We start from the raw sequence: 15,050 nt of genomic DNA on the forward strand, positions 1-15,050 counted from the left end.
TATCGCATCTCATTTCTATGTTTCATGATAAGATATAATATTCATTTTGCAGTGTTATGAATACCTCGTATTCACTTCAAAAGAATGTAAATGCGACACTCCCATGGAAGGAAATAGCGTTTGCAGATGTCTACGTATCGAAGCAATAGGGATCTAATGCTTCTTAAATCGCCATATCGCTTCTCATTTCTATGTTTCATGATAATATACAATAATTACTGCGAAGTGTCATGTATACCTCGCATACACTTCAAATGAATATAAATGCGACACTTCATTGCTAGGAAATAGCGTTTGCAGATGTCTACGTATCGAAGCAATAGTGTTCTAATGCTTCTTAAATCTTCATATCGAGTCTCATATCTACGTTTCCTGATAAGATATAATATTCATTGCGAAGTGTCATGTATACCTCGTATTCCTTTCAAAAGAATGTAAATGCGATACTTCCTTGCTTTGCAGATGTCTACGTATCGAAGCAATAGGGTTCTAATGCTTCTTAAGTCGCCATATCGCATCACATTTCTATTTTCATGATAAGATATAATATTCATTGTGCAGTGTTACGTATACCTCGTATTCCTTTCAAAAGAATGTGAATGCGACAGTTCCTTGCTAGGAAATAATGTTTGCAGATATCTACGTATCGAAGCAATAGAGTTCTAATGCTTCTTAAATCGCGATATCGCATCTCATTTCTATGTTTCATGATAAGATATAATATTCATTGTGCAGTGTTAAGAATACCTCGTATTCACTTCAAAAGAATGTAAGTGCGACACTACCTTGCTTGGAAAAAGCGTTTGCAGATGTCTACGTATCGAAGCAATTGTTTTCCAATGCTTCTTAAATCGCCATATTGCATCTCATTTCTATGTTTCATGATAAGATATAATATTCATTTTGCAGTGTTATGAATACCTCGTATCCACTTCAAAAGAATGTAAATGCGACACTCCCATGCAAGGAAATAGCGTTTGCAGATGTCTACGTATCGAAGCAATAGGGATCTAATGCTTCTTAAATCGCCATATCGCTTCTCATTTCTATGTTTCATGATAATATACAATAATTACTGCGAAGTGTCATGTATACCTCGCATACACTTCAAATGAATATAAATGCGACACTTCATTGCTAGGAAATAGCGTTTTCAGATGTCTACGTATCGAAGCAATAGTGTTCTAATGCTTCTTAAATCTTCATATCGAGTCTCATATCTACGTTTCCTGATAAGATATAATATTCATTGCGAAGTGTCATGTATACCTCGTATTCCTTTCAAAAGAATGTAAATGCGATACTTCCTTGCTTTGCAGATGTCTACGTATCGAAGCAATAGGGTTCTAATGCTTCTTAAGTCGCCATATCGCATCACATTTCTATTTTCATGATAAGATATAATATTCATTGTGCAGTGTTACGTATACCTCGTATTCCTTTCAAAAGAATGTGAATGCGACAGTTCCTTGCTAGGAAATAATGTTTGCAGATATCTACGTATCGAAGCAATAGAGTTCTAATGCTTCTTAAATCGCGATATCGCATCTCATTTCTATGTTTCATGATAAGATATAATATTCATTGTGCAGTGTTAAGAATACCTCGTATTCACTTCAAAAGAATGTAAGTGCGACACTTCCTTGCTTGGAAAAAGCGTTTGCAGATGTCTACGTATCGAAGCAATTGTTTTCCAATGCTTCTTAAATCGCCATATTGCATCTCATTTCTATGTTTCATGATAAGATAAATTATTCATTGTGCAGTGTTATGCATATCTCGTCTATACTTCAAATGAATGTAAATGCGACACTTCCTTGCTCGGAAATAGCGTTTGCAGATGTCTACGTATCGAAGCAATACAGTTCTAGTGCTTCTTAAATCGACATGTCGCATCTCATTTCTATGTTTTATGATAAGATATAATATTCATTGCGAAGTGTCATGTTTACCTCGTATTTCTTTCAAAAGAATGTAAATGCGACACCTCCTTGCTAGGAAGTAGCGTTTGCAGATGTCTACGTATCAATCGAATAGAGTTCTAATGCTTCTTAAATCGTCATATCGCATCTCATATCTACGTTTCCTGATAAGATATAATATTCATTGCGAAATGTCATGTATACCTCGTATTCCTTTCAAAAGAATGTAAATCCGACACTTCCTTCCTAGGAAATAGCGTTTGCAGATGTCTACGTATCGAAGCAATAGACATCTGAGGCTTCATAAATCGCCATATCGCATATCATTTCTATGTTTCATGATAAGATATAACATTCATTGTGCAGTGTTATGTATACCTCGTATTCACCTCAAGAGGATGTAAATGCGACACTTCCTTGCTTGGAAATAGCGTTTGCAGATGTCTACGTATCGAAGCAATGGTTTTCTAATGCTTCTTAAATCATCATATCGCATCTCATATCTATGTTTCATGATAAGATATAATATTCATTGCGAAGTGTCATGTATACCTCGTATTCCTTTCAAAAGAATGTGAATGCGACAGTTCCTTGCTAGGAAATAATGTTTGCAGATATCTACTTATCGAAGCAATGGAGTTCCAAAGCTTCTTAAATCGCGATATCGCATCACATTTTTATGTTTCATGATAAGATATAATATTCATTGCGAATTGTCATGTATACCTCGCATACACTTCAAATGGACATGAATGCGACAGATCCTTGATAGGAAATAGTGTTTGCAGATATCTACGTATCGAAGCAATAGAGTTCTAAAGCTTCTTAAATCGCGATATCGCATCTCATTTCTATGTTTCATGATAAGATATAATATTCATTTTGCAGTGTTATGAATACCTCGTATTCACTTCAAAAGAATGTAAATGCGACACTCCCATGCAAGGAAATAGCGTTTGCAGATGTCTACGTATCGAAGCAATAGGGATCTAATGCTTCTTAAATCGCCATATCGCTTCTCATTTCTATGTTTCATGATAAGATATATTATTCATTGTGCAGTGTTATGTATATCTCGTCTATACTTCAAATGAATGTAACTGCGACACTTCCTTGCTAGGAAGTAGCGTTAGCAGAATTCTACGTATCGAAGCAATAGAGTTCTAAGCTTGTTAATTCGCGATATCGCATTTCATTTCTATGTTTCATGATAATATATAATATTCATTGCGAAGTGCCATGTATACCTCGCATACACTTCAAATGAATGTAAATGCTACACTTCCTTGCTAGGAAATAGCGTTTGCAGATGTCTACGTATCGAAGCAATAGAGTTCTAAAGCTTGTTAATTCGCGATATCGCATCTCATTAGTATGTTTCATGATAATATATAATATTCATTGCGAAATGTCATGTATACCTCGCATACACTTCAAATGAATGTAAATGCGACACCTCCTTGCTAGGAAATAGCGTTTGCAGATGTCTTCGTATCGAAGCAATAGTGTTCTAATGCTTCTTAAATCGCGATATCGCATCTCATTTCTATTTTTCATGATAAGATATGATATTCATTCTGCAGTGTCATGTATACCTCGCATACACTTCAAGTGAATGTAACTGCGACACTTCCTTGCTAGGAAGTAGCGTTTGCAGAAGTCTACGTATCGAAGCAATAGAGTTCTAAGCTTGTTAATTCGCGATATCGCATTTCATTTCTATGTTTCATGATAATATATAATATTCATTGCGAAGTGCCATGTATACCTCGCATACACTTCAAATGAATGTAAATGCTACACTTCCTTGCTAGGAAATAGCGTTTGCAAATGTCTACGTATCGAAGCAATAGAGTTCTAAAGCTTGTTAATTCGCGATATCGCATCTCATTAGTATGTTTCATGATAATATATAATATTCATTGCGAAATGTCATGTATACCTCGCATACACTTCAAATGAATGTAAATGCGACACTTCCTTGCTAGGAAATAGCGTTTGCAGATGTCTTCGTATCGAAGCAATAGTGTTCTAATGCTTCTTAAATCGCGATATCGCATCTCATTTCTATTTTTCATGATAAGATATAATATTCATTGCGCAGTGTTGTGTATACCTAGTATTCACTTCAAAAGAATGTAAATGCGGCACTTCGTTGCTAGGAAATAGCGTTTGCAGATGTCTACGTATCGAAGAAACAGAATTCTAATGCTTCTTAAATCGTCATATCGCATCTCATTTCTATATTTCATGATAAGATATAATATTCATTGTAGTGTGTTATGTATACCTCGTATTCCTTTCAAAAGAATGTAAATGCGACAGTTCCTTGCTAGGAAATATAGTTTGCAGATGTCTACGTATCGTGGCATTGTATTTCTAATTCTTCTCAAAACGCGATACCGCTTCGCATTTCTATGTTTCATGATAATATATAATATTCATTGCGAAGTGTTATGTATACCTCGCATACACTTGAAATGAATGTAAATGCGACACTTCCTTGCTAGGAAACAGAGTTTGCAGATGTCTACGTATCGAAGAAATAGATTTCTAAAGCATGCTAATTCGCGTTATCGCATCTCATATCTATGTTTCATGATAATATATAATATTCATTGCGAAGTGTCATGTATACCTCGCATACACTTCAAATGAATCTGAATGCAACAGTTCCTTGCTAGGAAATAATGTTTGCAGATATCTACGTATCGAAGCAATAGAGTTCTAAAGCTTCTGAAATCGCGATATCGCATCTCATTTCTATGTTTTATGATAAGATATAATATTCATTGTGTAGTGTTATGTATACCTCGTGTTCAATTCAAAGGAATGTAAATGCGACACTTCGTTGCTAGGAAATAGCCATTGCAGATGTCTACGTATCGAAGCAATAGAGTTCCAATGCTTGTTAAAACGAGATACCGCATCTCATTTGTGTGTTTCACGATAAGATACAATATTCATTGCGAAGTATTATGTATACCTCGTACACACTTCAGATGAATGTAAATGCGACACTTCCTTGCTAGGAAATAGCGTTTGCAGATGTCCATGCATCGAAGAATTATATTTCTGGTGCATCCTAAATCGCGATATCGCTTCTCACTTCTATGTTTCATGATAAGATATAATATACATTGTGGAGTGCTATGTATACCTCGTATACACTTCAAACGAATGTAAATGCGACACTTCCTTGCTAGGAAATAGCGTTTGCAGATGTCTACGTATCAAAGAAATAGAGTTCTAGTGCTTCTCAAAACGCGATATCGCATCTCATTTCTATGTTTCATGATAAGATATAATATTCATTGCGAAGTGTCATGTATACCTCGTATTCCATTCGAATGAATGTAAATGCGAAACTTCCTTGCTAGGAAGTAGCGTTTGCAGATGTCTACGTATCGAAGCAATAGTGTTCCAATGCTTCTTAATTCGCCATATCGCATCTCATTTCTATGTTTCATGATAAGATATAAAATTCACTGTGCAGTGTTATGTATACCTCGTATTCACTTCAAAAGAATGTAAATGCGACACTTCCTTGCTAGGAAATAGCGTTTGCAGATGTCTACGTATCGTAGCATTAGTGCTCTAATGCTTCTCAAAGCGCGACATGGTTTCTCCTTTCTATGTTTCATGATAGGATATAATATTCATTGCGGAGTGTTATGTATATCTCGTCTATACCTCAAATGAATGTAAATACGACACTTCCTTCCTAGGATGTAGCGTTTGCAGATGTCTACGTATCGTGGCATTAGAGTTCTAATGCTTCTCAAAACGCGATATCGCATCTCATTTCTATGTTTCATGATAAGATATAATATTCATTGCGAAGTGTCATGTATACCTCGCATACACTTCAAATGAATGTGAGTGCGACCGTTCCATGCTAGGAAATAGCATTTGCAGATGTCTACGTATCGAAGCAATAGTTTTCTAATGCTTCTCAAAACGCGATATCGCTACTCGTTGCTATGTATCATGATAATATATAATATTCATTGTGAAGTGTATGTATACCTCGTATTCACTTCAAATGAATGTAAATGCGACACTTCCTTGCTAGGAAATAGCGTTTGCAGATGTCTACGTATCGAAAAAATAGTGTTCTAATGCTTCTTAAATCGTCATATCGCATCTGATTTCTATGTTTCATGATAAGATATAATATTCATTGCGAAGTGTCATGTATACCTCGTGTTCACTTCAAAAGAATGTAAATGTGACACTTCCTTGCTAGGAAATAGCGTTTGCAGGTGTCTACGTATCGAAGCAATAGTGTTCTAATGCTTCTTAAATCGGATTACCGCTTCTAATTTCTATGTTTCATGATAATATATAATACTCACTGCGAAGTGTCATGTATACCTCGTACTCACCTCAAAAGAATGTAAATGCGACACTTCCTTGCTAGGAAGTAGCGTTTGCAGATGTCTACGTATCGAAGTAATAGACATCAAACGCTTCATATATCGCCATATCGCATCTCATTTCTATGTTTCATGATAAGATATAATATTCATCGCGAAGTGTCATGTATACCTCGTATTCGTTTCAAAAGAATGTAAATGCGACACTTCCTTGCTAGCAAGTAGCGTTTGCAGATGTCTACGTATCGAAGCAATAGTGTTCTAATGCTTCTTAAATCGGATTACCGCTTCTCATTTCTATGTTTCATGATAATATATAATACTCACTGCGAAGTGTCATGTATACCTCGCATACACTTCAAATGAATGTAAATGCGAAACTTCCTTGCATGGAAATAGCATTCGCAGATGTCTACGTATCTAAGCGATGGTGTTCTAATGCTTCTTAAATCGCGATATCGCATCCCATTTCTATGTTTCATGATAAGATATAATATTCATTTTGCAGTGTAATGAATACCTCGTATTCACTTCAAAGGAATGTAAATGCGACACTTCCTTGCTTGGAAATAGCGTTTGCAGATGTCTACGTATCGAGGCAATAGTTTTCTAATGCTTCTTAAATCGTCATATCGCATCACATTTCTATATTTCATGATAATTTATAATACTCATTGTGAAGTGTATGTATACCTCGTATTCACTTCAAAAGAATGTAAATGTGACACTTCCTTGCTAGGAAATAGCGTTTGCAGGTGTCTACGTATCGAAGCAACAGACATCTAATGCTTCATAAATCGCCATATCGCATCTCATTTCTATGTTTCGTGATAAGATATAATATTCATTGTGAAGTGTCATGTATACCTCGCATACACTTCAAAAAAATGTAAATGCGACACTTCCTTGCTAGGAAGTAGCGTTTGCAGATGTCTACGTATCGAAGCAATAAAGTTCTAATGCTTCTTAAATAGCCATATTGCATCTCATTTCTATGTTTCATTATAAGATATAATATTCATTGTGCAGTGTTATGTATATCTCGACTATACTTCAAATGGATGTAAATGCGACACTTCCTTGCTAGGAAGTAGCGTTTGCAGATGTCTACGTATCGAACCAATGGAGTTCTAATGCTTCTTAAATCGCCATATTACATCACATTCCTATGTTTCATGATAAGATATAATATTCATTGTGGTGTTATGTATACATCGTATTCACTTCAAAAGAATGTAAATGCGACACTTCCTTGCTAGGAAATTGTGTTTGCAGATGTCTACGTATCGAAGCAGTAGAGTTCTAATGCTTCTTAAATAGCCATATTGCATCTCATTTCTATGTTTCATTATAAGATATAATATTCATTGTGCAGTGTTATGTATATCTCGTCTATACTTCAAATGGATGTAAATGCGACACTACCTTGCTAGGAAATAGCGTTTGCAGTTGTCTCCGTATCGAAGCAGTAGTGTTCCAATGCTCTTTACATCGCGATATCGCATATCATTTCTATGTTCCGTGATGACATATAATATTCATTGCAAAGCCTCATCTATACCTCGCACACACTTCAAGTGAATGCAAATGCGACACTTCCATGCAAGGAAATAGCGTTTGCAGATGTCTACGTATCGAAGCAATAGAGTACTAATGCTTCTTAAAACGGGAAATCGCATCTCATTTCCATGTTTCATGATAAGATATAATATTCATTGCGAAGTGTCACTCATACCTCGCATACACTTCAAACGAATGTAAATGCGCCATTTCATTGCTGGAAACTAGCGTTTGCATATGTCTGCGTATCGAAGCAATAGTGATCTAATGCTTCTTAAAACGCGATATCGCATCTCATTTCTATGTTGGATGATAGGATACAATATTCATTGCGAAGTGTCACGTATGCCTCGTATTCACTTCAAAGGAAAGTAAATGCGACACTTCTTTGCTATGAAGTAGAGTTTGCAGATGTCTACGTATCGTAACAGTGGGGTTCTTATGCTGTTTATACCGCGATATCGCATCTCATTAATATGTTTCTCGATTAGGTATATTATTCATTGCGAAGTGTTATGTATGCTACGTCTACACTTCAAAAGAATGTAAATGTCATTCGTTCTTGCTAGGAAATAGCGTTTCCAGATGTCTGCGTATCGAAGCAGTAAAGTTGTAATGCTTCTTAGACCACGATATCGCAATTCATTTCTTTGTCTCATTATAAGATGCAATATTCATTGTGAAGTGTTATGTATATCTCGACTACACCCAAAAGAATGAAAATACTACACTTCTTTGCTAGGAAGTAGCGTTTCCAGATGTATACGTATCGATGCAGTGGAGTTCTAATGCTTCTTAAAACGCGATATTTCATTTCATTTCTGTGTTTCATGATATGATTTAATATTCACTGCGAAGTCTTATGTACACCTCGACCACACTTCAAAAGAATGTAAATGTCACGCGTCCTTGCTAGGAAATAGTGTTTCCAGATGTCTACGTATCGAAGCAGTAAAGTTGTAATGCTTCTTAGACCACGATATCGCAATTCATTTCTTTGTCTCATTGTAAGTTGCAATATTCATTGCGAAGTGTTATGTATATCTCGAATACACTCAAAAGAATGAAAATACTACACTTCTTTGCTAAGAAGTAGCGTTTGCAGATGTCTACGTATCGAAGCAGTAGATTTCTAATGCTTCTTAAAACGTGATATCGCAACTCTTTTCTATATTTCATGATACGAAATAATATGCATCGCGAAGTGATATGTATACCTCGTCTACACATCAGAAGAATGTAAATGCCACACCTCCTTGCTAGGAAATAGCGATTCCACATGTCTATGTATCGAAGAAATAGTGTTCTAATGCTTCTTAAATCGCGATATCGCATCTCATTTCTATGTTTCATGACAATATATGATATTCATTGCGAAGTGTCATGTATACCTCGCATAGACTAAAAATGAATGTGAATGCGACTCTTCCTTGCTAGGAAATAGCGTTTCTAGATGTCTACGTATCGAAGCAATAGATTTCTAAAGCTTGCTAATTCGCGATATCGCATTTCATATCTATGTTTCATGGTAAAATATAATATTCATTGCGAAGTTTCATGTATACCTCGCATACAATTCAAACGAATGTGAATGCGACAGTTCCTTGCTGGGGAATAGTGTTTGCAGATGTCTACGTATCGAAGCAATAGAGTTCTAATGCTTCTTAAATCGTCATATCGCATCACATTTCTATGTTTCATGATAAGATATAATATTCATTGCGAAGTATCACGTATACCTCATATTCCTTTCAAAAGAATGTAAATGCGACACTTCCTTGCTAGGAAGTAGCGTTTGCAGATGTCTACGTATCGAACCAATAGATTTCTAATGCTTCTTAATTCGCCATATCGCATCTCATTTCTATGTTTCATGATAAGATATAGTATTCATTGTGCAATATTATGTATACCTCGTATTCGCTTCAAAAGAATGTAAATGCGACACTTCCTTCCTAGGAAATAGCGTTTGCAGATGTCTACGTATCGAAGCAATAGAGTTCTAATGCTTATAACGAGATATCGCATTTCCTTGCCATGTTTCATGATAAGATATAATATTCATTGTGGAGTGTTATGTATACCTCGTTCTCATCTCAAAAGAATGTAAATGCGACACATCCTTGCTACGAAATAGGGTTTGCAGATGTCCACGTATCGATGCAATAGAGTTCTAATGTTTCTTAAAACGCGATATCGCATCTCATTTCTATGTTCCACGATAAGATACAATATTCATTGTGAAGTGTCATGTATACAACGCATACACTTCAAATGAATGTAAATGCGACACTTCCATGCTAGGAGGTAGCGTTTGCAGATGTCTGCGTATCGTGGCAGTAGAGTTCTAATGCTTCTCAAAACGCGATATCGCATCACATTTCTATGTTTCATGATAATATATAATATTCATTGCGAAGTGTCATGTATACCTCGCATACACTTAAAATGAATGTAAATGCGACACATCCTTGCTAGGAAATAGCGTTTGCAGATGTCTATGTATCGAAGCAATAGGAATCTAATGCTTCTTAAACCGCCATATCGCTTCTCATTTCTATGTTTCATGACAGTATATAATATTCATCGTGCAGTGTTATGTATACCTCGTATTCACCTCAAAAGAATGTAAATGCGACACTTCCTTGCTAGGAAATAGCGTTTGCAGATGTCTACGTATCAAAGCAATAGTGTTCTAATGCTTCTTAAATCGCGATATCGCATCTCATATCTATGTTTCATGATAATATGTAACATTCATTGCGAAGTGTCATGTATACCTCGCATACACTTCAAATGACTGTGAATGCGACAGTTCCTTGCTAGGAAATAGCGTTTGCAGATATCTACGTATCGAAGCAATAGAGTTCTAAAGCTTCTTAAATCGCGATATCGCATCTCATTTCTATGTTTCATGATAAGATATAATATACATTGTGAAGTGCTATGTATACCTCGTATACACTTCAAACGAATGTAAATGCGACACTTCCTTGCTAGGAAATAGCGTTTGCAGATGTCTACGTATCAAAGAAATAGAGTTCTAGTGCTTCTCAAAACGCGATATCGCATCACATTTCTATGTTTCATGATAAGATATAATATTCATTGCGAAGTGTCATGTATACCTCGTATTCCATTCGAATGAATGTAAATGCGAAACTTCCTTGCTAGGAAGTAGCGTTTGCAGATGTCTACGTATCGAAGCAATAGTGTTCCAATGCTTCTTAATTCGCCATATCGCATCTCATTTCTATGTTTCATGATAAGATATAAAATTCACTGTGCAGTGTTATGTATACCTCGTATTCACTTCAAAAGAATGTAAATGCGACACTTCCTTGCTAGGAAATAGCGTTTGCAGATGTCTACGTATCGTAGCATTAGTGCTCTAATGCTTCTCAAAGCGCGACATGGTTTCTCCTTTCTATGTTTCATGATAGGATATAATATTCATTGCGGAGTGTTATGTATATCTCGTCTATACCTCAAATGAATGTAAATACGACACTTCCTTCCTAGGATGTAGCGTTTGCAGATGTCTACGTATCGTGGCATTAGAGTTCTAATGCTTCTCAAAACGCGATATCGCATCTCATTTCTATGTTTCATGATAAGATATAATATTCATTGCGAAGTGTCATGTATACCTCGCATACACTTCAAATGAATGTGAGTGCGACCGTTCCATGCTAGGAAATAGCATTTGCAGATGTCTACGTATCGAAGCAATAGTTTTCTAATGCTTCTCAAAACGCGATATCGCTACTCGTTGCTATGTATCATGATAATATATAATATTCATTGTGAAGTGTATGTATACCTCGTATTCACTTCAAATGAATGTAAATGCGACACTTCCTTGCTAGGAAATAGCGTTTGCAGATGTCTACGTATCGAAAAAATAGTGTTCTAATGCTTCTTAAATCGTCATATCGCATCTGATTTCTATGTTTCATGATAAGATATAATATTCATTGCGAAGTGTCATGTATACCTCGTGTTCACTTCAAAAGAATGTAAATGTGACACTTCCTTGCTAGGAAATAGCGTTTGCAGGTGTCTACGTATCGAAGCAATAGTGTTCTAATGCTTCTTAAATCGGATTACCGCTTCTAATTTCTATGTTTCATGATAATATATAATACTCACTGCGAAGTGTCATGTATACCTCGTACTCACCTCAAAAGAATGTAAATGCGACACTTCCTTGCTAGGAAGTAGCGTTTGCAGATGTCTACGTATCGAAGTAATAGACATCAAACGCTTCATATATCGCCATATCGCATCTCATTTCTATGTTTCATGATAAGATATAATATTCATCGCGAAGTGTCATGTATACCTCGTATTCGTTTCAAAAGAATGTAAATGCGACACTTCCTTGCTAGCAAGTAGCGTTTGCAGATGTCTACGTATCGAAGCAATAGTGTTCTAATGCTTCTTAAATCGGATTACCGCTTCTCATTTCTATGTTTCATGATAATATATAATACTCACTGCGAAGTGTCATGTATACCTCGCATACACTTCAAATGAATGTAAATGCGAAACTTCCTTGCATGGAAATAGCATTCGCAGATGTCTACGTATCTAAGCGATGGTGTTCTAATGCTTCTTAAATCGCGATATCGCATCCCATTTCTATGTTTCATGATATGATTTAATATTCATTGCGAAGTCTTATGTACACCTCGACCACACTTCAAAAGAATGTAAATGTCACGCGTCCTTGCTAGGAAATAGTGTTTCCAGATGTCTACGTATCGAAGCAGTAAAGTTGTAATGCTTCTTAGACCACGATATCGCAATTCATTTCTTTGTCTCATTGTAAGTTGCAATATTCATTGCGAAGTGTTATGTATATCTCGAATACACTCAAAAGAATGAAAATACTACACTTCTTTGCTAAGAAGTAGCGTTTGCAGATGTCTACGTATCGAAGCAGTAGATTTCTAATGCTTCTTAAAACGTGATATCGCAACTCTTTTCTATATTTCATGATACGAAATAATATGCATCGCGAAGTGATATGTATACCTCGTCTACACATCAGAAGAATGTAAATGCCACACCTCCTTGCTAGGAAATAGCGATTCCACATGTCTATGTATCGAAGAAATAGTGTTCTAATGCTTCTTAAATCGCGATATCGCATCTCATTTCTATGTTTCATGACAATATATGATATTCATTGCGAAGTGTCATGTATACCTCGCATAGACTAAAAATGAATGTGAATGCGACTCTTCCTTGCTAGGAAATAGCGTTTCCAGATGTCTACGTATCGAAGCAATAGATTTCTAAAGCTTGCTAATTCGCGATATCGCATTTCATATCTATGTTTCATGGTAAAATATAATATTCATTGCGAAGTTTCATGTATACCTCGCATACAATTCAAACGAATGTGAATGCGACAGTTCCTTGCTGGGGAATAGTGTTTGCAGATGTCTACGTATCGAAGCAATAGAGTTCTAATGCTTCTTAAATCGTCATATCGCATCACATTTCTATGTTTCATGATAAGATATAATATTCATTGCGAAGTGTCACGTATACCTCATATTCCTTTCAAAAGAATGTAAATGCGACACTTCCTTGCTAGGAAGTAGCGTTTGCAGATGTCTACGTATCGAACCAATAGATTTCTAATGCTTCTTAATTCGCCATATCGCATCTCATTTCTATGTTTCATGATAAGATATAGTATTCATTGTGCAATATTATGTATACCTCGTATTCGCTTCAAAAGAATGTAAATGCGACACTTCTTTCCTAGGAAATAGCGTTTGCAGATGTCTACGTATCGAAGCAATAGAGTTCTAATGCTTATAACGAGATATCGCATTTCCTTGCCATGTTTCATGATAAGATATAATATTCATTGTGGAGTGTTATGTATACCTCGTTCTCATCTCAAAAGAATGTAAATGCGACACATCCTTGCTACGAAATAGGGTTTGCAGATGTCCACGTATCGATGCAATAGAGTTCTAATGTTTCTTAAAACGCGATATCGCATCTCATTTCTATGTTCCACGATAAGATACAATATTCATTGTGAAGTGTCATGTATACAACGCATACACTTCAAATGAATGTAAATGCGACACTTCCATGCTAGGAGGTAGCGTTTGCAGATGTCTGCGTATCGTGGCAGTAGAGTTCTAATGCTTCTCAAAACGCGATATCGCATCACATTTCTATGTTTCATGATAATATATAATATTCATTGCGAAGTGTCATGTATACCTCGCATACACTTAAAATGAATGTAAATGCGACACATCCTTGCTAGGAAATAGCGTTTGCAGATGTCTATGTATCGAAGCAATAGGAATCTAATGCTTCTTAAACCGCCATATCGCTTCTCATTTCTATGTTTCATGACAGTATATAATATTCATCGTGCAGTGTTATGTATACCTCGTATTCACCTCAAAAGAATGTAAATGCGACACTTCCTTGCTAGGAAATAGCGTTTGCAGATGTCTACGTATCAAAGCAATAGTGTTCTAATGCTTCTTAAATCGCGATATCGCATCTCATATCTATGTTTCATGATAATATGTAACATTCATTGCGAAGTGTCATGTATACCTCGCATACACTTCAAATGACTGTGAATGCGACAGTTCCTTGCTAGGAAATAGCGTTTGCAGATATCTACGTATCGAAGCAATAGAGTTCTAAAGCTTCTTAAATCGCGATATCGCATCTCATTTCTATGTTTCATGATAAGATATAATATACATTGTGGAGTGCTATGTATACCTCGTATACACTTCAAACGAATGTAAATGCGACACTTCCTTGCTAGGAAATAGCGTTTGCAGATGTCTACGTATCAAAGAAATAGAGTTCTAGTGCTTCTCAAAACGCGATATCGCATCTCATTTCTATGTTTCATGATAAGATATAATATTCATTGCGAAGTGTCATGTATACCTCGTATTCCATTCGAATGAATGTAAATGCGAAACTTCCTTGCTAGGAAGTAGCGTTTGCTGATGTCTACGTATCGAAGCAATAGTGTTCCAATGCTTCTTAATTCGCCATATCGCATCTCATTTCTATGTTTCATGATAAGATATAAAATTCACTGTGCAGTGTTATGTATACCTCGTATTCACTTCAAAAGAATGTAAATGCGACACTTCCTTGCTAGGAAATAGCGTTTGCAGAT

The sequence above is a fragment of the Xylocopa sonorina genome, chromosome 7 (genome assembly GCF_050948175.1).
Source record: "Xylocopa sonorina isolate GNS202 chromosome 7, iyXylSono1_principal, whole genome shotgun sequence".
Taxonomy (NCBI): Eukaryota; Metazoa; Arthropoda; class Insecta; order Hymenoptera; family Apidae; genus Xylocopa; species Xylocopa sonorina.